The sequence below is a fragment of the Balaenoptera borealis genome (assembly GCF_965194805.1).
Source record: "Balaenoptera borealis genome assembly, chromosome: 2".
NCBI lineage: Eukaryota > Metazoa > Chordata > Mammalia > Artiodactyla > Balaenopteridae > Balaenoptera > Balaenoptera borealis.
In genome coordinates, this window is record NC_138867.1 from 95298122 (window position 1) to 95323498 (window position 25377).

The 25377-nt window shown below is 37.5% G+C and overlaps 1 protein-coding gene across 8 annotated transcripts in view; it reads left to right on the forward strand.

Annotated features, from left to right (window-relative positions):
• The window catches only part of KCNN2 (potassium calcium-activated channel subfamily N member 2), a 333031-nt gene that overhangs the window by 245720 nt on the left and 61934 nt on the right, over window positions 1-25377 (forward strand). Inside the window, exon 2 of one of the 8 annotated variants that reach the window (XM_082376213.1) lies at window positions 841-893. The exons of 6 other annotated variants lie outside the window; for them this stretch is intronic. The gene's annotated coding sequence lies outside the window, so the exon portion shown is untranslated. Of the gene's footprint in view, window positions 1-840; window positions 894-924; window positions 1032-25377 lie in introns of those variants that run through there. One more of the 8 variants, XM_082376215.1, reaches the window with a different exon arrangement.

A 25377-nucleotide genomic window follows, 5' to 3' on the forward strand; every position in this document is an offset into this window, starting at 1 on the left:
ACTTTTATTTTACTTTTAGTTATTAAGCTTCTTAGTAAGGTTTGCCTTAAATTCTGCTAATCCCCCAGGTGTGGGTCCTTATCACTGAAAACCTGGAACTGGGTAGCAGGGTAGGTTGCTTGCTTTAATCTGCTTGTGTGTTCTCAGGAAAGCAGCATTTCACTTTTCCTGCTCTAATGGAGTAGTCAAGGTCATTTCATCATAGGTGAAATCTGAAATGACACTCTGCAGCTCATCATACTCTGACTTAAAACTTTTAAAAAAACTGTATCTATTGGCTGTAGTTTATAAATATCAAAATGGTTAGGCCATTCATGATGGCTGTTATCTTGCTCTCTCTACATCCCCAGCTCGACCAGTCCCTGTTCATCCACATGAGTAGCCAATTCTTTTCATTATAGGGCTCAATTAGCCCCTGGTAACTGATGAGCCCACCTGACATCAATTCCTCCCAGAATGGTAGCCTCCTTCTCGCCCAAGGAGCGCAGCCTGCTGCCATGTCCTCTCCACCATCTGCTGCACCTGGTAGGATGTGGCTCCAGCACCCTTTTAAGCTCTCCCTGTCCAATAAGCCATTGATGTTTCTGTTGCTGTCTCTGGGCTCTTTCTTCAGTCTCAAGGCTGGCCCACTGTAAGGCCTGTAGGCCTGCAAGGTGCAGCCCAACACATTATATTGGTTTTTTGTAGTATTTTTGAGGTTTTCGATGTTTGGTCAATGTAATAGATTTAGGAATGATTTTCTGTCAACCTTGAGATAGTCAGTAACACACTGTGTTGGACCTGAGTGTATGAATATAGTAATAAACAGTTCAGATGGTTGTCTTCTTTCCCCTATGGCAGGGGTCCCCAGTATTGGTCCGAGGCCTGTTAGGAACGGGGTCACACAGCAGGAGGTGAGCCGTGGGTGAGCAAGTGAAGTTTCCTCTGCCACTCCCCATCTCTCCCCATCGCTCGCATTACCGCCTGAGCCATCCCCAACCCCATCCTTGGAAAACTTGTCTTCCACAAAACCTGTCCCTGGTGCCAAAAAGGTTGGTGACCACTGCCCTATGGAACCATTAAACTATTAGGAGGGCAGAGAATGCCTTAATATCAACAGTCTTGATTTTGCTTGTATAAATATGATTAGGTGGATAAGGCCTTAGAAAATCAGCCCCCCATGAAATCTGCATTCAGAGTCCTGACTTTTGACCTTGATGCTTATTCTGAAACCCACTTGGACTGGAGGTTGTTTATTTTTTATCCTCATAATATACTTTATTTTTCCATTTTTGGACTGTATTTAACATTGACATTTAATGAAAGACATCTGTGTAGATTTTTCATTTGGTTAAAGGAAGGAATGTAAAAACATGAAAGAAAAAAAATCAAAAAAAAAAAAAAAAAAAAAAAATCAGTGAGTCATGTATTTCAGTTTTCCAGTGTTTTTGCAAATTCTGTAGACATTTTAAAACAATACTGTCCAGTCGAACCTTCTGCGGTAATGACACTGTTCTTTGTGCTATTCAGTATGATAGCCACTAGCCATATGTGGGTATTGAGCCTTTGAAATGTGGCTAACATTTTTAAAGTACAGATTTTAAAATTTTATGTAATTTTAATTAAACTTAAGTAGGCACTTTTGGCTAGTGGCTACCATTTTGGGTAGCACAGACTTAGACTTTTGTTTATTGATTGGTTGGTTTTCTTAATGTCTATAAAATTGTGTGTGTGTATGCCGTGTTGCAAGAAAAGTTTAAGGACAAGTCTTTCATCCAAAGAAAGCTATCCAAAAGAGAAATTGGCACAAAAACTATAGACTTGGTTATATATAGAACCTGAAAGAATTGTCCAAGAGATAGTTTAAAGCATAATAAATTTGGTACACAGATTAAATGGACTTCTTCCCAGAACAGTGGAACAGCAGTCTAGGAATTGAAAACAGTGTCTGCTAACAGGAGGGAGAAAGAGAGGGGGCCAGTGGGGAGCGAGAGAGAGGAAGGGAGGATATGGATGAATGTAGGAGTTATTTGTTGAAATTTTAGAAATTCTAAACGAGATATTATTACTACACTGGCTTTCTAATACAGTAGGGGAAAAATCTAATCTGCTTTCTATAGTGAACGCTCATGAGTTACAGTTAAATAAACAATGCTCCGCAAAATCTGCTTATTCCTCCATGACAATTAACTTTCAGATTAAAGATGGAAAGACCTAAAAGTAGAAAATAAAAAGAGTTAAATTTACAGATTTGGATACTACTGAAAGTGTTACATAATTCAGATCCTTTATGATAAACTCAAGGGTTTTTCCAATTATTGGTGGTCTTAAAATATAAATTGAAATTAAAGAATCTACCTTCCTGTAGTATAGTCCAGTGTAAGGGGATCTTCACTCTCGTGGAAAGGTGGCAAATTGTGATTCTGGGAGAGGAGGTCAAGCAGCAGTGCCTTGGTGATGTGTAAGGAGTAAGACCTCATCTAGGTGGACAGTAATATTTTTTTTCCTCTCCAAAGCTTTATTTCTCTCTTACTTTCTTTCCTTCAACATTTATTTTTCTCTGATTACATTTCTCTTGCTTTTTATCTATCCCAAAGGATTATCATCCAGTTCTATGGGCATAGTAACATATTTAAATGTTTTGACCAGTTAAACCCAAGCAAAACAAAACGCAAAGCCCCATCTTACCTCAGTCAATCTGTTAATATATTTCGTTTCACCTTTATCTACTTCTTAGCATTTCTAAAGCAACTGTGCAGCTGTTTACTTCCTTGGAGAGAAAAAACAGATTGCCCACAATCTGCCAGATTTCAGTGTTGTGGTCTGGGTGTGACATTTCTTTATATAATGATTCCAGGAGAACATACTTACTATATTTACAGTTTAAAATGTAGGAGCACCACAACAGTAACATAGAAGGAGGTTGAAAGTTTTAGATAATGAGATGCTTAGCCTGGTTTGGACAGACTGCACTGGAAACTAATTCCTAAAACCCATGTAGGTGGATGGAATTTTCACCGGGTCAGTGGCATTTGGGAGGATTAAGATAAGAGGAAGTGTTGAATTCCAGAGGTGGGACATGGCAGTATTAGAAAAATATTTCTGTTGCATCTTTTGATGTGCTGGGGACAGAATAGTAAAAGGGCTTAACAGCAAGAATCCTTAATCTCACACCTCACATTATTTATTTATTTTTAACATCTTTATTGGAGTATAATTGCTTTACAATGGTGTCTTAGTTTCTGTTTTATAACAAAGTGAATCAGCTATACATATACATATATCCCCATATCTCCTCCCTCCTGTGTCTCCCTCCCACCCTCCCTATCCCACCCCTATAGGTGGTCACAAAGCACCCAGCTGATCTCCCTGTGCTATGTGGCTGCTTCCCACTAGCTATCTATTTTACATTTGGTAGTGTATATATGTCCATGCCACTCTCTCACTTCGTCCCAACTTACCTTTCGCCCTCCCCGTGTCCTCAAGTCCATTCTCTACATCTGCGTCTTTATTCCTGTCCTGCCCCTAGGTTCTTCAGAACCTTTTTTTTTTTTTTTTTAGATTCCATATATATGTGTTAGCATAAGGTATTTGTTTTTTTCTTTCTGACTTACTTCACTCTGTATGACAGACTCTAGGTCCATCCACCTCACTACAAATAACTCAATTTCGTTTCCTTTTATGGGTAAGTAATATTCCACTATATATATGTGCCACATCTTCTTTAACCATTCATCTGTCGATGGACACGTAGCTTGTTTCCATGTCCTGGCTATTGTAAATGGAGCTGCAATGAACAGTCTGGTACATGACTCTTTTTGAATTATGGTTTTCTCAGGGTATATGCCCAGGAGTGGGATTGCTGGCTCTTATGGTAGTTCTATTTTTAGTTTTTTAAGGAACCTCCATACTGTTCTCCATAGTGGCTGTATCAATTTACATTTCCACCAACAGTGAAAGAGGGTTCTCTTTTCTCCACAACCTCTCCAGAATTTACTGTTTGTAGATTTTTTGGCCATTCTGACTGGTGTGGGGTGATACCTCATTGTAGTTTCGATTTGCATTTCTCTAATGATTAGTGATGTTGAGCATCCTTTCATGTGTTTGTGGGCAATCTGTATATCTTCTTTGGAGAAATGTCTATTTAGGTCTTCTGCCTATTTTTGGATTGGGTTGTTTGTTTTTTTGATATTGAGCTTCATGAGCTGCTTGTATATTTTGGACACTAATCCTTTGTCAGTTGCTTCACTTGCAAATATTTTCTCCCATTCTGAGGGTTGTCTTTTCATCTTGTTTATGTTTTCCTTTGCTGTGCAAAAGCTTTTAGGTTTCATTAGGTCCCATTTGTTTATTTTTGTTTTTATTTGCATTTCTCTAGGAGGTGGGTCAAAAAGGATCTTGCTGTGATGTATGTCATAGAGTGTTCTGCCTATGTTTTCCTCTAAGAGTTTGATAGTGCCTGGTCTTACATTTAGGTTTTTAATCCATTTTGAGTTTATTTTTGTGTATGGTATTAGGGAGTGTTCTAATTTCATTCTTTTACATGTAGCTGTCCAGTTTTCCCAGCGCCAATTATTGAAGAGGCTGTCTTTTCTCCATTGTATATTCTTGCCTCCTTTATCAATGATAAGGTGGCCATATATGAGTGGGTTTATCTCTGGGCTTTCTATCCTGTTCCATTGATCTATATTTCTGTTTTTATTCCAGTACCATACTGTCTTCATTACTGTAGCTTTGTAGTATAGGCTGAAGTGCGGGAGGCTGATTCCTCCAGCTCCGTTTTTCTTTCTCAAGATTTCTTTGGCTATTTGGGGTCTTTTGTGTTTCCATACAAATTGTGAATTTTTTTGTTCTAGTTTTGTGAAAAATGCCATTGGTAGTTTGATAGGGATTGCATTGAAACTGTAGATTGCTTTGGGTAGTACAGTCATTTTCACAATGTTGATTCTTCCAATCCAAAAGCATGGTATATCTCTCCATCTGTTTGTATCATCCTTAATTTCTTTCATCAGTGTCTTATTATTTTCTGCATACAGGTCTTCTGTCTCCTTAGGTAGGTTTATTCCTAGGTATTTGATTCTTTTTGTTGCAATGGTAAATGGGAGTGTTTCCTTAATTTCTCTTTCAGTTTTTCATCATTAGTGTGTAAGAATACAAGAGATTTCTGTGCATTAATTTTGTATCCTGCAACTTTACCAAATTCATTGATTAGCTCTAGTAGTTTTCTGGTAGCACCTTTAGGATTCTCTGTGTATAGTATCATGTCATCTGCAAACAGTGACAGCTTTACTTCTTCTTTTCTGATTTGGATTCTTAATTTCTTTTTCCTCTCTGATTGCTGTGGCTAAAACTTCCAAAACTATGTTGAATAATATTGGTTAGGGTGGACTACCTTGTCTTGTTCCTGATCTTAGAGGAAATAATTTCAGTGTTTCACCATTGAGAACGATGTTGGCTGTGGGTTTGTCATATATGGCCTTTATTATATTGAGGTAAGTTCCCTCTATGCCTACTTTCTGGAGGGTTTTTATCATAAATTGGTGTTGAATTTTGTTGTTAGCTTTTTCTGCATCTATGGAGATGATCATATGGGTTTTCTCCTTCAGTTTGTTAGTATGGTTTATCACATTGATTGATTTGTGTATATTGAAGAATCCTTGCATTCCTGGGATAAACTCCGCTTGATCATGGTGTATGATCTTTTGAACGTGCTGTTGGATTTTGTTTGCTATTATTTTGTTGACGATTTTTTCATCTATGTTCATCAGTGATATTGGCCTGTAGTTTTCTTTCTTTGTGACATCTTTGTCTGGTTTTGGTATCATGGTGATGGTGGCCTCGTAGAACTAGTTTGGCAGTGTTCCTCCTTCTGCTATATTCTGGAAGAGTTTGAGAAGGATAGGTGTGAGCTCTTCTCTAAATGTTTGATAGAATTCGCCTGTGAAACCCTCTGGTCCTGGGCTTTTGTTTGTTGGAAGATTTTTTATCACTGTCTCAATTTCAGTGCTTGTGATTGTTCTGTTTATATTTTCTATTTCTTCCTGGTTCAGTTTCGGAAGGTTGTACTTTTGTAAGAATGTGTCCATTTCTTCCAGGTTATCCATTTTATTGGCATAGCATTGCTTGTAGTAATCTCTCATGATCCTTTGTATTTCTGCAGTGTCAGTTGTTACTTCTCCTTTTTCATTTCTAATTCTATTGATTTGAGTCTTCTCCCTTTTTTTCTTGATGAGTCTGGCTAATCGTTTATCGATTTTTTTAATGCTCTCAAAGAAGAAATTTTATTGATATTTGCTATCGTTTCCTTCATTTCTTTTTCATTTTTTCCTGATCTGATCTTTATGATTCTTAACTTCTGCTAACTTTGGGGGTTTTTTGTTCTTCTTTCTCTAATTGCTTTAAGTGTAAGGTTATGTTGTTTATTTGAGATGTTTCTTGTTTCCTGAGGTAGGATTGTATTGCTATAAACTTCCCTCTTAGAACTGCTTTTGCTGCATCCCACAGGTTTTGGGTCATCATGTTTTCATTGTCATTTGTTGCTAGGTATTTTTTGATATCCTGTTAGATTTCTTCAGTGATCTCTTGGTTATTTAGTAGTGTGTTGTTTAGCCTCCATGTGTCTGTATTTTTCCCAGATTCTTTCCTGTAATTGATATCTAGTCTCATAGCATTGTGGTCGGAAAAGACACTTGATATGATTTCAATTTTCTTAAATTTACCAAGGCTTGATTTGTGACCCAAGATATGATCTATCCTGGAGAATGTTCCATGAGCACTTGAGAAGAAAGTGTATTCTGTTTTTTTTGGATGGAGTGTTCTGTAAATATCAATTAAGTCCATCTTGTTTAATGTATCATGTAAAACTTGTGTTTCCTTATTTCATTTTGGTTGATCTGTCCATTGGTGAAAGTGGGGTGTTAAAGTCCCCTACTATGATTGTGTTACTGTTGATTTCTCCTTTTTTGGCTGTTAGTATTTGCCTTATGTATTGAGGTGCTCCTATGTTGGGTGCATAATATCCACAATTGTTATATCTTCTTCTTGGATTGATCCCTTGATCATTATGTAGTGTCCTTCTTTGTCTCTTGTAATAGTCTGTATTTTAAAGTCTATTTTGTGTGATATGAGAATTGCTACTCCAGCCTTTTTTTGATTTCCATTTGCCTGGAATATGTTTTTCCATCCCCTCACTTTCAGTTTGTATGTGTCCCTAGGTCTGAAGTGTGTCTCTTGTAGACAGCATATATATGGGTCTTGTTTTTGTATCCATTCAGCCAGTCTATGTCTTTTCGTTGGAGCATTTAATCCATTTATATTTAAGGTTGTTATCAATATGTGTGTTCCTATTACCATTTTCTTCATTGTTTTGGGTTTGGTATTGTAAGTCTTTTCCTCCTCTTGTGTTTCCAGCTTAGAGAAGTTCCTTTAGCATTTGTTGTAAAGCTGGTTTGGTGCTGCTGAATTCTCTTAGTTTTTGCTTGTCTGTAAAGGTTTCAATTTCTCCATTGAATCTGAATGAGATCCTTGCTGGGTAGAGTAATCTTGGTTGTAGGTTTTTCCCTTTCATCACTTTCAATATGTCCTGCCACTCCCTTCTGGCTTGCAGAGTTTCTGCTGAATGATCAGCTGTTAACCTTATGGGGATTCCCTTGTATGTTATTTGTTGTCTTTCCCTTGCTGCTTTTAATATTTTTTCTTTGTATTTAATTTTTTTGTATTTTGATTAATATGTGTCTTAGCATGTTTCTCCTTGTATTTATCCTGTATGGGACTCTCTGTGCTTCCTGGACTTGATTGACTATTTCCTTTCCCATATTAGGGCTGTTTACAACTATAAGCTCTTCAAATATTTTCTCAGTCCCTTTCTTTTTCTCTTCTTCTTCTTGTGCCCCATAATTCAAATATTGGTGCATTTGATATTGTCCCAGAGGTCTCTGAGACTGTCCTCAATTCTTTTCATTCTTTTTTCTTTATTCTGGTCTGTGGAAATAGTTATTTCCACTATTTTATCCTCCAGGTCACTTATCTCTTCTTCTGCCTCAGTTATTCTGCTATTGATTCCTTCTAGAGTATTTTTAATTTCATTTATTGTAACACCTCACTTTAAAAAAAGAAATTGTCCAAGAAAGCTTTGGGAAGATGCTTGAATGTTCCCAGGGGCTAGTTTAGCCATGCCAACAGCAGCAACAACAAACACCATGTCTCTGATGCCTCCCCCATCCCAGTTTATAGAGAAGTGGTAACGTTTCTATGCTTCAGACGTACCCTTCACATGTGGTCACTTTGCCCACTGGTCATCTTACTTTAGCACTTGGTCAATAAGAAATTCTGCCCTGGTTCTTCCTTTTGAGTTCTGGCTGTTTTCTCTTATTTCCCCTTCTGAAAACTCCTGTTGCTCTCGTGAACTGGGCAACAAAAACTCCAAAGCCCTGATCTTAAAGAATCTTCCTGCAGATCTATCTATGACAAGCTTGGTACTGCGGTGGGTGTGTTGGAAAGGCACGCTTCATCACTTTCTGTGATGTCTGTGTAGAATATATTAATATCCATAGAGTATAATTAGAGCACATTTTAGGTGTAAAATTAGACATTATAGTGTGTGTTTTTGAATAAACTTCAAAGACACCAGAAGTATGTAAAGAAATCTGAAATTCCATATTCAGCAATATGGTAGTTTTGATATCCTGATAACCTTTTACCAAACACCTGGAGGAGCTGGATGAAATGGAAATGTACAACTGGATGTCCAAGAAAGTTAGGGAAATCTCCACATGCAAAAAAAAAAAAAAAAGTGCTGTAGGAATGCAGGTAAGAAACTGGCTCTCATGCTTCAGCTATTCTGAGGACAGCTTCTAATCTTGGTAACCAAGAGGCTTAATGTTTTTAGGTTCTTTTTTTTTTTAAGGGAAAACCACAGTAAAGAATAAAATATATATTAGAACACGATACACAGTCACACACACACACCACTGAGCAGCAGCTCTTGTAGCAATGTGCAGAGTTCTTACTAAGGATCAATGCTAATGTACTCTTTGTTCTGTTGTATTCCATTCTGTTTTATTATAAAATGCTGGTCATCATGGTGGTTCTCAATCTTGGCTGTTCATTCAGGTCACCTGGGAGCTATAACAACATATGTTGCTGGCTCCCACCCTCTGTGATTCTGATTTAATTGGTCCTGGGTTGTGGCCTGGGAGTCAGGGTTTTAAAAGCTCCCTGGGTGATTCTAACACATAGGCAAGGTTGAGAACCACAGCACTAAACTGATTTCACTATCTACTTATAGGGCTTGACAGTGGTTTGAAACACACTGCTCTAAGGGGATATACCTTTAATGAAATGGTAGACTAAATAGAAAATCTCCCACCACAGAAGGAAACCAAACAAACAGAAAACATACTATCTCCCAGCCTGGGTGGTATGTTGGGGTCCAAAGTGGTCTCCCCTGAAGAATATATAACCACTGGCTAATCATACATGCTTTTAAATTTACACTACTGCATGTTGAGAGACCAACATTTTAAATCCCTGGTATGTGACACTCTGAGTCACGTGGCAGAGCAGATGCAAATCTCTCCAGAGGGGCACACCTCAACCCAGGTCCAGCAGGAGGTCTTTCCTAACCTAAGATGTACACCTTTCCCCACCCCATTCTCAATCATCCAAGGCTGCAAAATGCATAAAGATACAAACTACCAAGAGAGAAAGCAGAAATAACAAACAGAAAAATTGAACACCAGGCCCCTCAAAACTTCAAATATGCAGAATAAGAAATAAATATGTCTAAATTGATTGAAGAAAGATAAATGAAAAGCATAAAGCAGAAGTACACTATCATAAAGACTGGGGGAAACTTTAAAAGTACCAAAGAGGAATCTCAGTGGTTAAGTAGCAGATTAGACACAGCTATCTCACAGAGAATTAGTAAACCGGAAGATAGAGCTAAAGAAATATTTCTTGAATGGTGTATATTCTTTATGTCTAGAATTAGATGGAAAATATGAAAGAAATGAAGAGACACATGGGTACAATGAGAACGTACAAGTACCTAAGAGTAGACTTCCAGAAGAAGAAAATAATGAAAATGGTGGTGTGGCTTAGAATTTTTAAAAACTGATGAGACATGAATCCTCAGATTCAGGAAGCCAAATAAATAACAAGAGGGTAAAGAAAAACAAATATATATGTAGACATATTGTCGTAAATTGTAGAACATCAAGTAAAAGATCTTAAAAGGAATCAGAAAAAGAAAAGAAACTTGTCACAGTGATTGCTATTCCTATTTAGATAGACATCCCAACTTCAAAAAAACAGAAGGTGAAATACAGTGGCATGTCTGCAAAGTGTTGCAAGAAGGTAATCTTCTTGACAATCTAGAATTTTATAACTACCTAAATTCCATTTAAAAACAAGGTCAAAGTAAAAGCATTATTAGATAATCACAAAATAAGAGTATTTACCACCGAAGGATCCTCCCTAAAGGGACTTCTAAAGGATGTCCTTCAGAAAGAAGGTTTAGATTTAAGTTCTACAGGCCATGTAGCACTTGGGGGAAGAGGGTTATTGAACTTAAAGTCTAAAGTTCTTGTTGAAAGTTGTAAGGATAACCAGTAAAAGAAAACTAGAATGCATATAACACCCAAGCAAATGGAGGATAGAAAAATGTGTGGTATGGAGGAAGCATATAACAAATAGGGCAACTAGAAATTCACAGTAGTATGATAGAAACAAACCCACAGATACTAGTAATCGCAGTAAATGAGATTATTATTTTTCTTTTAAATTCTACCTATGTAAAGTTGACAAGAGATGTATCTAAAGTACATGAACAGGTTGAAAATAAAAGACTGGGAAAAGATACATCAGGCAAATACTAATCAAAAGAAGGTTGGTATAGCTTTGTTAATACCAAATAAAAATAGTCTTTAAAGCAAATCTTTATTAGGAGTGAAAAAGATCATTACATAACATAAAGGTACAGTTCACCAGAAAGATTTAAGAGTTCTAAACTTTTCTGTGTATGTCTAATTATATAACTTCAAAAATACATAAAATAATAAACAAATTCTAAGCAGAAGTTTACACATGTACCATCACAGAGGGAGACTAATACACCTCAGCTTTTAATAGGTCATGCAGACCAAAACTTAGTAAGAATATAAATGACTTATACATGATTTGAATAACAATTAATAACCCCGATCTCATAAACATATATTCAGCCCTGTACCCAGCAATTAGTGAGTATACATTGTTTCTAATTTTCATAAACTTTTTCAGTAATTGACCAGATGTGATCTGAGAAATATGTCTTAGTAGATTTCCTAGAATTAGCATCATTGCATAGTCTGTGTTTCTGGACAATAATGCATAGAAGTTAGAAATCAAAATTCTAAAGATAACTAAATTTAAACCAAAAGCATCCCATTTTAGCCTTCCTGCTCCCTAGCAATAACTGCTATTTCCATAGCAAAAACTCCATGATAATAATAGGTTTGTATTCTTCCAAACTGTATATCAATATAGACTTTTTAAATAGATTATTCTTATGATTACAACATCCTGTGTGTCTTTTAACTCAGCAGGCTATCACAGATAGGTTTCCATGGAAGTACCTACAGGTGTCCTTCTTTAATAGATTACTGATATAACTTTCTATCTAAAACAAGAGCTTCATAAAAGAGGCACATGACCTTGGATGGACTCTCTTTGCTCCCAGTGAACTATTATCTAACAGCCTGTCCTTCCAAAATTCAACTGAGAAAAAAATCAAAACTGTCAGCGAGGAGCCAAAAATATAGGTTTTAAAGCTGAAGTGAGCTTTATTCATAGAAAAAATAATTGGCAGTCTCAATGAGAGATTTTTGCCTTTCATTAGACACTATTTTAGTGCAGCTTGGAATCCCGTTTCTCCAGTAGCTGCAAATTAGAAAGGGAAGGACACTGCTGAAGTGGGATAGCAGCAGTTAGTGACAACCTGTCTGCATGGGAATCGGATAAACAAAGCAATGAGAAAACTACTACATTAGACACCACAGTCTAATGCTTTTTCATTTGGGGACAAACGTCGCTCCTCAGTGCCGTGTCACTATCACAGCAGAACAAATACCTAGAGTCAACTAGAGAGAGAGACAAGTTTTTTTCATGAGTCAAAAAGGAACTCCTGTTCTGTGTAGTCAAGTCAGGAGGACTGGGATGTTTAAGTAGTGAATTTTAGAAAAAAAATATGTAAGCAGTCAAGATGATTTGATGCAGAAAGTTAGCTGGTTATTTGGGATTCAATGATCAGAAATTCCCCTATGTGGGCTAAACTTTGGCAAGACTGTGCATCAACCTGGACTTCTGCTTCCTGGGATTCAGTGGCTGTGTCTGTGCTTCTCAGCTGAGGCAGATTCTCCTCCTTCCTGCCGTCATTCAGCAACATCCTCCGTGAGTGCCTTCTGGAACAGGCCTTGCCAGATGCTGTCACGGCTGGTGGATGCAATTAAAGAAAACTTGGACCAAGGACCCAACTCGAGGGCTCACAGTCTAGGAGGAGAGCGGGAGGATGTGGAGCACCAACAACAATCTCAATTGGAAAGGGACACATGCCCAAGAAAGGGACAGAAAATGCTATGATGGTATGAAAGAGTCATTTGAACAGGACCTTATGAATACGTAACAGTCGTCAACCAAGGGATTGATGTGGGACAGATTGAAGAGAGAAAACACAAGTTAGTTGTTCTGTTTGGGAACATAGTGTGTAAAGTCAGAAGGACAGTTTGGAGACTCATTTAGTGGACCCCACATGCCAGCATAAGAGATTTTTTAACTGTTTTCAAGAAAAGAACGACTGATTATTTAAATGCCCGAGCACATGGGGGTCTTTAATATAGTACTAACAGTCGATTTAAAATGTTTCTGCTTCAGTGGAAGTCTTGTAGGTTATTTTCAGCATTTAGTCACATAATGTTCATTGTTCTCATGGAGAAAGAACTTTAAAATCATTATGAGCTGCTTCATGGGGACTATGTAAGGAATGTCTTGCTTCCTGAGTCTACACTGGTTTGAAGAGTTAAAAAAGAACATGAACACGAGGATCTCAAATTATCCATTACATAAAATATTTAATTTCTTATGAAATAAGTGGATTTTACTAAAATTATTTTTCTGCCCTCAAGGGCTCTCAGGAAAGCAGTTTAATGAAGGGTACTGATTTTAGAAGCTTTTAAAATTTTTGTAGTAGAAATAATCTGTGAAGACCTGTGAAATAAGTCCGTGGGTAGCAAGTCTTGAAACCTGGATCCCAGTTGGCAAAGCTCAGATTTACTTAAGAGGGGAAGCCTGAGTGTGTGGTTGGAAGTTAGAAGACCTGGGTTCTAACTCCTGTCTGTTGATCATTACTTTTCTCACCTTGGACAGTCAGTTCACATGTCTAGGCCTGTTTCTTTAGCTATTATTGAGACGGTTGAACTGGATGGCTTGTAAGATCCATTTATCTGTTCATAAGTGTAGGAAAGTAAGACAATGAATAAGTAGAGAAAAAACTTCAGAGAGAAGAAATTTAAGTTTTAGTCATTAGTGTATTCCAATTTTCTCTAAACTGAAAGTAACAGAGAGGGGATTAGTTTCTTAATTTAATTATTAAAAAAATTTTATTGAAATATAGTTCGTTTACAACGTTGTGTTAGTTTCAGATGCACAGCAAAGTAATTCAGTTATACATATATAGATATACTTTTTTTAATATTTTCTTCCATTATAGTTATTACAAGATATTGAGTATAGTTCCCTGTGCTATACAGTAGGTCCTTGTTTATTTTATATATAGTAGTGTGTATATGTCAATCCCAGACTCCTAAGTCTAAGTTATTTCTCCATCTTTTTTTTTTTAAACTTCATTTTTTGGCTGCGCTCGCGGCTTGTGGGAGATCTTAGTTCCCTGACCAGGGATTGAACCCGCTCCCTCAGTAGTGAAAGCGCAGAGCCCTAACCGCTGGACCGCCAAGGGCACATCCTGTTTTATTTAATAAGTGTTTTGTTGATTGCCATTTAAAATCAGGTGACTGTGTTACTTCCCAGCCTTATCAACTAGTTCACTTTCTTCAGAGGCCTTTGTTACCTTTTGTCCTGTGGATTTTGTAATCATCAGACCCTTTGGAGCTAAGCCATTTTTCCATTTATCTGTGGCATACATACATGGTAATAACGGGGTATTTAATACAGCAATAACAGTTGTTTTGAAATTGTTTTCTGTTGCAGTGCATAATCTGTAAGTTATTTCCAGCATTTTGTCACTTAATCTTCATTTTTCACAAACGGAAAGAATTTTAGAATCATTAGGTGCTGCTTCATTGGGATTATGTAAGAAATATCTTTCTTCTAGAGTCAAAATCGAACTGAAGAGTTAAAAAAAGAATAAAAACACAAGAATCACAAATTAATATATAATATCCTACACATTAAGGAATTTGTCATTTTATCTTGGGAAAAGGGGTTAATAACAATTTTAATTAATTTGAAAGGTTTAGAATTATTGAACCAAAACTAATAAGAATCAAATTTTCTTTGCATTCACTAAATTTCATTAATTTGTTAATGTTGAGACTCATAAGCAACCAGCAAATTGCCACATATTACAACACAAAACAATACAAACTAGAAGTGAGAACATGGGGATAAATATTCTCAGTAATGTATTTATCTTACTCTTTGGCTACATGACAAAATACACCTGTATTAAGTTTGATTTATCCTGCCTTTATGTTCCTATTTAAAGCAAATAACTTCCAAAATTGAAATCCCTTTAGTGATTAAGCATATAGGATTTAAACTTGTTGTAATTTAGTATTCAAACATTTATTGGGCTCCTACTGGAACCAAGTATTGAGCTAGTCAGTGGGATTTAAGAGACTTTCCCCTTTGGATTCTTTTTTTTTTTTTTTTTAACATCTTTATTGGAGTATAATTGTTTTACAATGGTGTGTTAGTTTCTGCTTTATAACAAAGTGAATCAGTTATACATATACATATGTTCCCATATCTCTTCCCTCTTGCATCTCCCTCCCTCCCACCCTCCCTATCCCACCCCTCTAGGTGGTCACAAAGCAGAGCTGATCTCCCTGTGCTATGTGGTTGCTTCCCACTGGCTATCTATTTTACGTTTGGTAGTGTATATATGTCCATGCCACTCTGTCACTTTGTCACAGCTTACCCTTCCCCCTCCCCATATCCTCAAGTCCATTCTCTAGTAGGTCTGTGTCTTTATTCCCATCTTGCCACTAGGTTCTTCATGACCTTTGGATTCTTAATGACCAGTGGAAGAGGCAAATAAATTACAAAATAAAATTACAGTTTAACACAAATGCTGTGACATCTGTAAGGACTTGTGCCTCAGAGAAGTAAGGGATACTTCTCAGATGGGATGGATGTTGAAGATGGAGATGTGAGATAAGGACAATTAGAAGCCAAGGGACAAAAGCAGAGGAGTTTGGCATGTAGCTGGTGATGGGAAGAAATGGCAAGAATGGAGGGTTGGACCAAGTTGTATATGGCCTTGGATATTATGCTAAGGAGAAGGGACTTTTCTTTTTAGCAGGGAGCCATCCAAGGTTATGAGACAAAATAACATTGTTAGATTTATGTTTTAGAAACATAACTCAGGGGACAGAGAGAGGAGGAGGATGCAGAGAGAGAGGCTGGAGACAAGGAGGCTGGGAAAACGTCTATTGCAATTGACTAAGCCTCCATCATCCCAGACCTAGAATACAACAGTGGGAATGGGGACTCTTTCACTTGTTCATTCACTAAAAAAATCTATTGTTTATCTACTATGCATCAGTCACAATACTAACCAGCAGTGGGCATGTAGCTTTGAACCAGAAACAGTGTGCACCCCTATGGACAAGTGGTGGGTGGTAAAGTGCATTACAGGAGCCATGAGCCCATCCAGAAGAGGCTGCCTGACCCACTCTTAGGAGGAAGAGGGGCATAAGTGTTGAGACATGACTTTGTAGACTGGATTCGAAGGACCAGAAACCAGGCTAAAAGGGGGATTAAGGTATAAGAAGAAAGGACAGCATGTGCAGAGACCTGGAGGGGTGAGAGCAACGTATACCCCATGAATTGTGAAAGTTCTTCAGCTGGAGTTTAGAATCCAAGTGTGAGACTAGCAGGAATTAAGACCGGAGAGGCTAGGTGGAGAAGAAATGGCTCAGTTTAGGAACGATTGCAGGTGGATGCCTCAGAACGTCACGGTTCCTTGATTGTAGGGATGAGGCATAAAGGTCACCCCAACTTGTCTGATTCGGGGCAGCTTGGTGTCTGGAGATACCCTTGACAGAGGAGAGGGGTCTGGAGGGAGGGCAGCAGTGTGCTGCAGAAATGGCACAGATTGGAAGCTGTACTATTTATATGTCTCAGTGCTGACTGACCTGAGCCTCCCCAGAGGCTGGTGTGCACCCCAACTGTCGTGGTGGACACTGTACTTCTTGTCTCTCCATGGATCCAGGGGGGTTAGGACACAGACCTGCAGGAAGCCCGCTGCTCCTCTTAGCCAACCCCAAAATAGTCCCTGAAATAGTTTTCTCCCTTGCACCCCACATTGCACTGAGCTCAGTGTGTGTCTTCATTACCTATACATCACGTTCTGTTCTTAAGCCACCATATGTCTGTGCTGGTCATTCTCAGAAAACAAAGTTCAGTGGTTCCTGAGCTGAATATGATGGAGATTACAATTCTGAATACAGTAGTAACATATATATATATATATGTTTGTAGGTTTGAAAGATATGCCCTGGACAATATATGAAGTGACACCTGCCAAGTGATTGCAGGATAAGCATGCCTTATGTTAATAATGTGTGTATATAAACTGAGAATCATATAATCCTTAGTATAGAAATGAATATATCCCACAGTAAACCTTATCTCCATTGACTAACTCAGAAAAAAAAAAAAAAAGGTGGGCAGTTATTCCTGAATTCCTCTGTAATTTTAGAAGTCAACACTTGTATAAAGTGTTCAGCTGACTTTACATCAGTGAGAGACTTTATGAAAATGTTATTTTTAAGTAAAATATACAAGTTCAGAAACAAACATTCATTAAATCAAATGAAGCAAAAGAAAACCTTTGTGGGTTGCATGATTCTTCACACTGCTTCAAAACTATTTCTGTGAAAGCTAAGTAGCTGCATAAATAGAATATTCACATCATAGAAACATCTGTTTTGAAATAATGTCGATATATATCAAAAGATGCAGAGTAGTAAGAGATCATCTATGCACCCATTCCCGTGACTTTTTTTTTTCTGTATTGGCTATCAGTATACATACCACTAAACAATATGCAGGATTATCTTGTAAATATATGTGGAGCCTGCTTCTGTCATTTTTTCAATAGGATGCCATGTGAGCAGAGTTTGAATACTGACAATGAAAGAAGAACTCTGGTGTTCAGGTTGTCTGATTTGGAAAGCAGTCAACCCAAAAGACACCTGCCCTGCTATAATCTTTTTGTGGATTCCTCCTGGGGTACCAGCTGTGTCCCACGGTATGAGCAGGATCATGCAAAGGGACTAAAGTAGGTCTGATAGAAAGAACAGGGGTGCTTTGCCTGCCAGTGGAGACTAGGGGTAATCCTTGACTCCCTGTGGATTTCAGAACTGTTGGGTAGGGTACTTTGCCTGCCCTGCTGGCCCCAGCACCTGGCGCAGTCTCTCTGAACTCGGGGAGCATTGCATGTCTGAATGAATTAATATACACAAGGCAATCCAAATTCAATTTATTTCTTTAAAATACTTTTTTTCTTTATCCAAGAAGCATAAGAAGAAAATAAGTAACCAAATGACGATGGAACATGGAATATCATGTAAATATATATAGAGAGAGTTTAAGGTCTTGGAAGTCAGGAAATATATTGTACTTCTTTACCCAATTTCACTTTGGTGGAGAGAAAGTTCAGTGTGAATGTTACTGCTGAATTAAAACAACTGTGTTATTAAAGCATGGTTATGTGTGTTCTGTGGCTCTCCTACCACTGTCCAATATGGCAGCCAGACACCCCACATGGATATTTAATTTTAATTTTAACTTGGTTAAAATTAAAATTTAAAACTCAGTTCTTCATTTTCATTAGCCACATTTCAGATCTTCAGTAGGCATCTGTGGCTAGTGGCCACTGAATTGGACAGCACAGATAGTGAACATTTTCACATTTTTTGCAGAAAGTTCTTTTAAACAGTGCTGTAATATAGTTCATGCTTCCTATTCTAATTTGTATGTTTTCGGGTTAGATAATTCCTATACGCTGCCTCACAGCCAATGTAGAACCCATGCAAATACTTTATCCCCTGGGGCACTCTATGGTTACCAAACTATGCACACGGTAATTTTTAACCAGATTTGTTAGGATGGAGGAGAAAGCTAGTGATGAGCGATTGACTTTTACCTCCATAGCTACCCCTTCATCATCTAAGTTCATCACACACAGTACTCTGCTTTTAGATCCAGCTGTTGCACTTGGCTGCTATAAGCCCAGTTTTGTCATTTTAGCAGAGGGAAATGTTTCTGGTTTGGTAGGTTCACATTTGGCTAGTGCAGTTTAACAGGAATAGAGTTTAAGGAGAACACATCATTGCCATGTGATAGTACTATAGAGATGAAGAGATGACTGACAAGCATTACACTCCTAGGCTTAAGCTCATGGGTTTGTTTGATTGTTGTAATTCTGATCCTTGATGGCTTTTGGTTACATGCACACAGCCCAAGTGCAGAGGTCATTTTCCACCCAGGTTTCCATTTGCAGTATTCCTTTTTATTGATTCCTGAATTCTCTGGTTAAAAAAGTGAATCTCACCCATTTGGCAAGCTAAAATTATGATTCTTTAGGGGAGAAATGTCTGCTGCTGTATCTGGCATCAGCGATCATCTCCAGTGTATTTGGTGAGCTGAGTGTATAGCCCACTTTACTGAGTGTACGCATTCCCCGCCTTGCTTCTGCAGGTGGTACACATACAGCCAGGAGTGGTTTTGATTACTATTTTAAATTCTGAAAATACTAAAAATTGAAGGATAGTGAAAGACTTTTGAGTTGTTTTTTCTTGTTTTTGTTTTTCTGGAGTAGTTGGAAACTGTAGTAGGATCTAGTGAAGGCTATGGGATCTATTTTAAGTTAGTAAGGTTTTTGAGTTTTCCTGGCTTATGTAGTGATTTTTCTCCAATCATTTATTTACGTTTTTCCAGAATTTTACATGTAATAATTTCCACTATTTTTTATTCACTTTCATCACTTTTGGCCTTTCTTCCGTGTTACCCCTCTCTCCTCTCTTCCCTTCATCTCTTTCCCCTTTTATACTCTGCTTGTAAAAAAGTATGTTTTCTAGGCTTTAAAAAGACATATCATTTCTTTTTTTTTTATTTAACATATTTTTTGGGTATAATTGCTTTACAATGTTGTGTTAGTTTCTGCTGTATAACAAAGTGAATCAGCTATATGTATACATATAACCCCATATTCCCTCCCTCTTGCATCTCCCTTCCACTCTCCCTATCCCACCCCTCTAGGTGGACACAATGCACTGAGCTGATCTCCCTGGGGTATGCAGCTGCTTCCCACTAGCTGTCTGTTTTACAGTTGGTAGTGCATATATGTCCATGCCACTCTCTCACTTCGTCCCAACTTACCCTTCGCCCTCCCTGTGACCTCAAGTCCATTCTCTACATCTGCATCTTTATTCCTGTCCTGCCCCTAGGTTCTTCAGAACCTTTTTTTTTTTTTTTTTTTAGATTCCATATATATGTGTTAGCATACGGTAATTGTTTTCCTCTTTCTGACTTACTTCACTCTGTATGACAGACTCTAGGTCCAACCACCTCACTACAAATAACTCAATTTCGTTTCTTTTTATGGCTCAGTAATATTCCATTATATATATGTGCCATGTCTTCTTTATTCATTCTTCTGTTGATGGACACTTAGGTTGCTTCCATGTCCTGGCTATTGTAAATAGTGCTGCAATGAACATTGTGGTACATGACTCTTTTTGAATTATGGTTTTCTCAGGGTATATGCCCAGTAGTGGGATGGCTGGGTCATATGATAGTTCTATTTTTAGTTTTTTAAGGAACGTCCATACTGTTCTCCATAGTGGCTGTATCAGTTTACATTCCCACCAACAGTGCAAGAGGGTTCCCTTTTCTCTACACCCTCTCCAGCATTTATTGTTTGTACATTTTTTGATGATGGCCATTCTGACCAGTGTGAGGTGATACCTCACTGTAGTTTTCATTTGCATTTCTCTAATGATTAGTGATGTTGAGCATCCTTTCATGTGTTTGTGGGCAATCTGTATATCTTCTTTGGAGAAATGTCTATTTAGGTCTTCTGCCCATTTTTGGATTGGGTTGTTTATTTTTTTGATATTGAGCTGCATGAGCTGCTTGTATATTTTGGAGATTAATCCTTTGTCAGTTGCTTCCTTTGCAAATATTTTCTCCCATTCTGAGAGTTGTCTTTTCATCCTGTTTATGGTTTCCTTTGCTGTGCAAAAGCTTTTAAGTTTCATTAGGTCCCATTTGTTTATTTTTGTTTTTATTTGCATTTCTCTAGGAGGTGGGTCAAAAAGGATCTTGCTGTGATTTATGTCATAGAGTGTTCTGCCTGTGTTTTCCTCTAAGAGTTTTATAGTGTCTGGCCTTACATTTAGGTCTTTAATCCATTTTGAGTTTATTTTTGTGTATGGTGTTAGGGAGTGTTCTAATTTCATTCTTTTACATGTAGCTGTCCAGTTTTCCCAACACCAATTATTGAAGAGGCTGTCTTTTCTCCATTGTATATTCTTGCCTCCTTTATCAAAGATAAGGTGATATGTATCTGTGTGGGTTTATCTGTGGGCTTTCTATCCTGTTCCATTGATCTATATTTCTGTTTTTGTGCCAGTACCATACTGTCTTGATTACTGTAGCTTTGTAGTATAGTCTGAAGTGCGAACAGCTGATTCCTCCAGCTCCGTTTTTCTTTCTCAAGATTGCTTTGGCTATTCGGGGTCTTTTGTGTTTCCATACAACTTATAAAATTTTTTGTTCTAGTTCTATGAAAAATGCCATTGTTAGTTTGATAGGGATTGCATTGAATCTGTAGATTGCTTTGGGTAGTAGAGTCATTTTCACAATGTTGATTCTTCCAGTCCAAGAACATGGTATATCTCTCCATCTGTTTGTATCATCTTTAATTTCTTTCATCAGTGTCTTATAGTTTTCTGCATACACGTTTTTTGTCTCCTTAGGTAGGTTGATTCTTAGGTATTTTATACTTTTTGTTGCAATGGTAAATGGGAGTGTTTCCTTAATTTCTCTTTCAGATTTTTCATCATTAGTGTATAGGAATGCAAGAGATTTCTGCGCATCAATTTTGTATCCTGCTACTTTACCAAATTCATTGATTAGCTCTAGTAGTTTCCTGGTAGCATCTTTAGGATTCTCTGTGTATAGTATCATGTCATCTGCAAACAGTGACAGCTTTACTTCTTCTTTTTCGATTTGGATTCCTTTTATTTCTTTTTTGTCTCTGATTGCTGTGGCTAAAACTTCCAAATGTATGTTGAATAGTAGTGGTGAGAGTGGGCAAACTTGTCTTGTTCCTGATCATAGTGGAAATGGTTTCAGTTTTTCACCACTGAGAATGATGTTGGCTGTGGGTTTGTCATATATGGCCTTTATCATGTTGAGGTAAGTTCCCTCTATGCCTACTTTCTGGAGAGTTTTTATCATAAATGGGTGTTGAATTTTGTCAAAAGCTTTTTCTGCATCTATTGAGATGATCATATGGTTTTTCTCCTTCAGTTTGTAAATATGGTTTATCACATTGATTTGCGTATATTGAAGAATCCTTGCATTCCTGGAATAAACCCCACTTGATCATGGCGTATGATCTTTTAATGTGCTGCTGGATTCTGTTTGCTAGTGTTTTGTTGAGGATTTTTGCATCTATGTTCATCAGTGATATTAGCCTGTAGTTTTCTTTCTTTGTGACATCTTTGTCTGGTTGTGGTATCACGGTGATGGTGGCCTCATCGAATGAGTTTGGCAGTGTTCCTCCCTCTGCTATAGTTTCAAGGAGTTTGAGAAGTATAGGTGTTAGCTCTTCTCTAAATGATATAATTCACCTGTGAAGCCGTCTGGTCCTGGGCTTTTGTTTGTTGGAAGATTTTTAATCACAGTCTCAATTTCAGTGCTTGTGATTGGTCTGTTTATATTTTCCATTTCTTCCTGGTTCAGTTTCAGAAGGTTGTGCTTTTCTAAGAATTTGTCCATTTCTTCCAGGTTGTCCATTTTATTGGCATAGAGTTGCTGGTAGTAATCTCTCATGATCCTTTGTATTTCTGCAATGTCAGTTGTTACTTCTGCTTTTTCATTTCTAATTCTATTGATTTGAGTCTTCTCCCTTTTTTTCTTGATGAGTCTGGCTAATGGTTTATCAATTTTGTTTATCTTCTCGAAGAACCATCTTTTAGTTTTATTGATCTTTGCTGTTTTTTTCTTTGTTTCTATTTCATTTATTTCTGCTCTGATCTTTATGATTTCTTTCCTTCTGCTAACGTTGGGGGGTTTTTTTGGTTCTTCTTTCTCTAATTGCTTTAGGTGTGAGGTTAGGTTGTTTATTTGAGATTTTTCCTGTTTCCTGAGGTCGGATTGTATTGCTATAAACTTCCCTCTTAGAACTGCTTTTGCTGCATCCCATAGGTTTGGGGTCATCATGTTTTCATTGTCATTTGTTTCCAGGTTTTTTTTTTTATTTCCTCTTTGATTTCTTCAGTGATCTCTTGGTTATTAAGTAGTGTATTGTTTAGCCTCCATGTGTTTGTATTTTTTACAGACTTTTTCCTCTAATTGATATCTACTCTCATAGCCTTGTGGTTGGAAAAGATACTTGATATGATTTCAATTTTATTAAATTTACCAAGGCTTGATTTATGACCCAAGATATGATCTATCCTGGAGAATGTTCCATGAGCACTTGAAAAGAAAGTGTATTCTGTTGTTTTTGGATGGAGTGTCCTATAAATATCAAGTAAGTCCATCTTGTTTAATGTATCATATAATGCTTGTGTTTCCTTATTTTTTTCATTATGGATGATCTGTCCATTGGTGAAAGTGGGGTGTTAAAGTCCCCTACTATGATGGTGTTACTGTTGATTTCTCCTTTTATGGCTGTTAGCATTTGCCTTATGTATTGAGGTCCTCCTATGTTGGATGCATAAATATTTACAATTGTTATATCTTCTTCTTGGATTGATCCCTTGATCATTATGTAGTGTCCTTCTTTGTCTCTTGTAATAGTCTGTATTTTAAAGTCTATTTTGTCTGACATGAAAATTGCTATTCCAGCTTTCTTTTGATTTCCATTTACAGGGAATGTCTTTTTCCATCCCTTCAGTTTCAGTCTTTATGTGTCCCTAGGTCTGAAGTGTGTCTCTCGTAGACAGCATATATATGGGTCTTGTTTTTGTATCCATTCAGCCAGTCTATGTCTTTTCGTTGGAGCATTTAATCCATTTATTTTTAAGGTAGTTATCAATATATGTGTTCCTATTACCATTTTCTTCATTGTTTTGGGTTTGGTATTGTAGGTCTTTTCCTCCTCTTGTGTTTCCTGCTTAGAGAAGTTCCTTTAGCATTTGTTGTAAAGCTGGTTTGGTTTGGTGGTGCTGAATTCTCTTAGCTTTTGTTTGTCTGTATAGGTTTCAATTTCTCCTTCGAATCTGAATGAGACCCTTGCTGGGTAGAGTAATCTTGGTTGTGGGTTTTTCCCTTTCATCACTTTCAGTATGTCCTGCCACTCCCTTCTGGCTTGCAGAGTTTCTGCTGAATGATCAGCTGTTAACCTTATGGGGATTCCCTTGTATGTTATCTGTTGTTTTTCCCTTGCTGCTTTTAATATTTTTTCTTTGTATTTAATTTTTGATAGTTTGATTAATATGTGTCTTGGTGTGTTTCTCCTGGATTTATCCTGTATGGGACTCTCTGCGCTTCCTGGACTTGATTGTGATTGACTATTTCCTTTCCCATATTAGGGAAGTTTTCAACTATAATCTCTTTAAATATTTTCTCAGTCCCTTTCTTTTTCTCTTCTTCTTCTGGGACCCCTGTAATTCGAATTGTTTCATTTAACATTGTCCCAGAGGTCTCTAAGACTGTCCTCAATTCTTTTCATTCTTTTTTCTTTATTCTGGTCTTCATAGTTATTTCCACTATTTTCTCTTCCAGGTCACTTATCCGTTCTTCTGCCTCAGTTATTCTGCTATTGATTTCTTCTAGAGAATTTTTAATTTCATTTATTGGGTTGTTCATCATTGTTTGTTTGCTCTTTAGTTGTTCTAGGTCCTTGTTAAACGTTTCTTTTATTTTCTCCATTCTATTTCCAAGATTTTGGATCATCTTTACTATCATTCCTCTGAATTCTTTTTCAGGTAGACTGCCTATTTCCTCTTCATTTGTTTGGTCTGGTAGGTTTTTTCCTTGCTCCTTCATCTGCTGTGTGTTTCACTGTCTTCTCATTTTGCTTAACTTACTGTGTTTGGGGGTCTTCTTTTCGCAGGCTGCAGGTTCGTAGTTCCTGTTGTTTTTGGTGTCTTCCCCCAGAGGCCATGGTTGGTTCAGTGGGTTGTGTAGGCTTCCTGGTGGAGGGGACTAGTGCCTGTGTTCTGGTGCATGAGGCTGGATCTTGTCTTTCTGATGGGCAGAACCACATCTAGTGGTGTGTTTTGGGTTGTCTGTGACCTTATTATGATTTTAGGCAGCCTCTCTGCTAATGTGTGTGGTCGTGTTCCTGTCTTGCTAGTTGTTTGGCATAGGGTGTCCAGCACTGTAGCTTGCTGGTTTTGGAGTGGAGCTGGGTCTTAGCATTGAGATGGTAATCTCTGGGACAGCTTTTGTCTTTTTATATTACATGGAGCTGGGAGGTCTCTGGTGGACAAGTGTCCTGAACTCGGCTCTCCCATCTCAGAGGCACAGGCCTGACACCTGGCTGGAGCACCAAGACCCTGTCAGCCACACGGCTCAGTAGAAAAGGGAGAAAAAAAAGAAAGAAAGAAAGAAAGACAGGAAGGAAGGAAGGGAGGGAGGGAGGATAGAAGGAAGAAATAAAATAAAAAGAAATAAAATTATTAAAATAATTTTTTAATTATTAAAAATAAAAGCATTAAAATGTAATTTAAAAAATAAGAAAAAAAGAAAGAAAGAAAGAAGAGAACAACCAAACCAAAAATCAAATCCACCAAAGATAACAAGTGCTAAAAACTATATTAAAAAAATAAGAAACAGACAGACAGAACCCTAGGACAGATGGTAAAGGCAAAGCTATACAGATGAAATCACACAAAGAAAAGCGAAATAAACATATATATATATATATATATATTT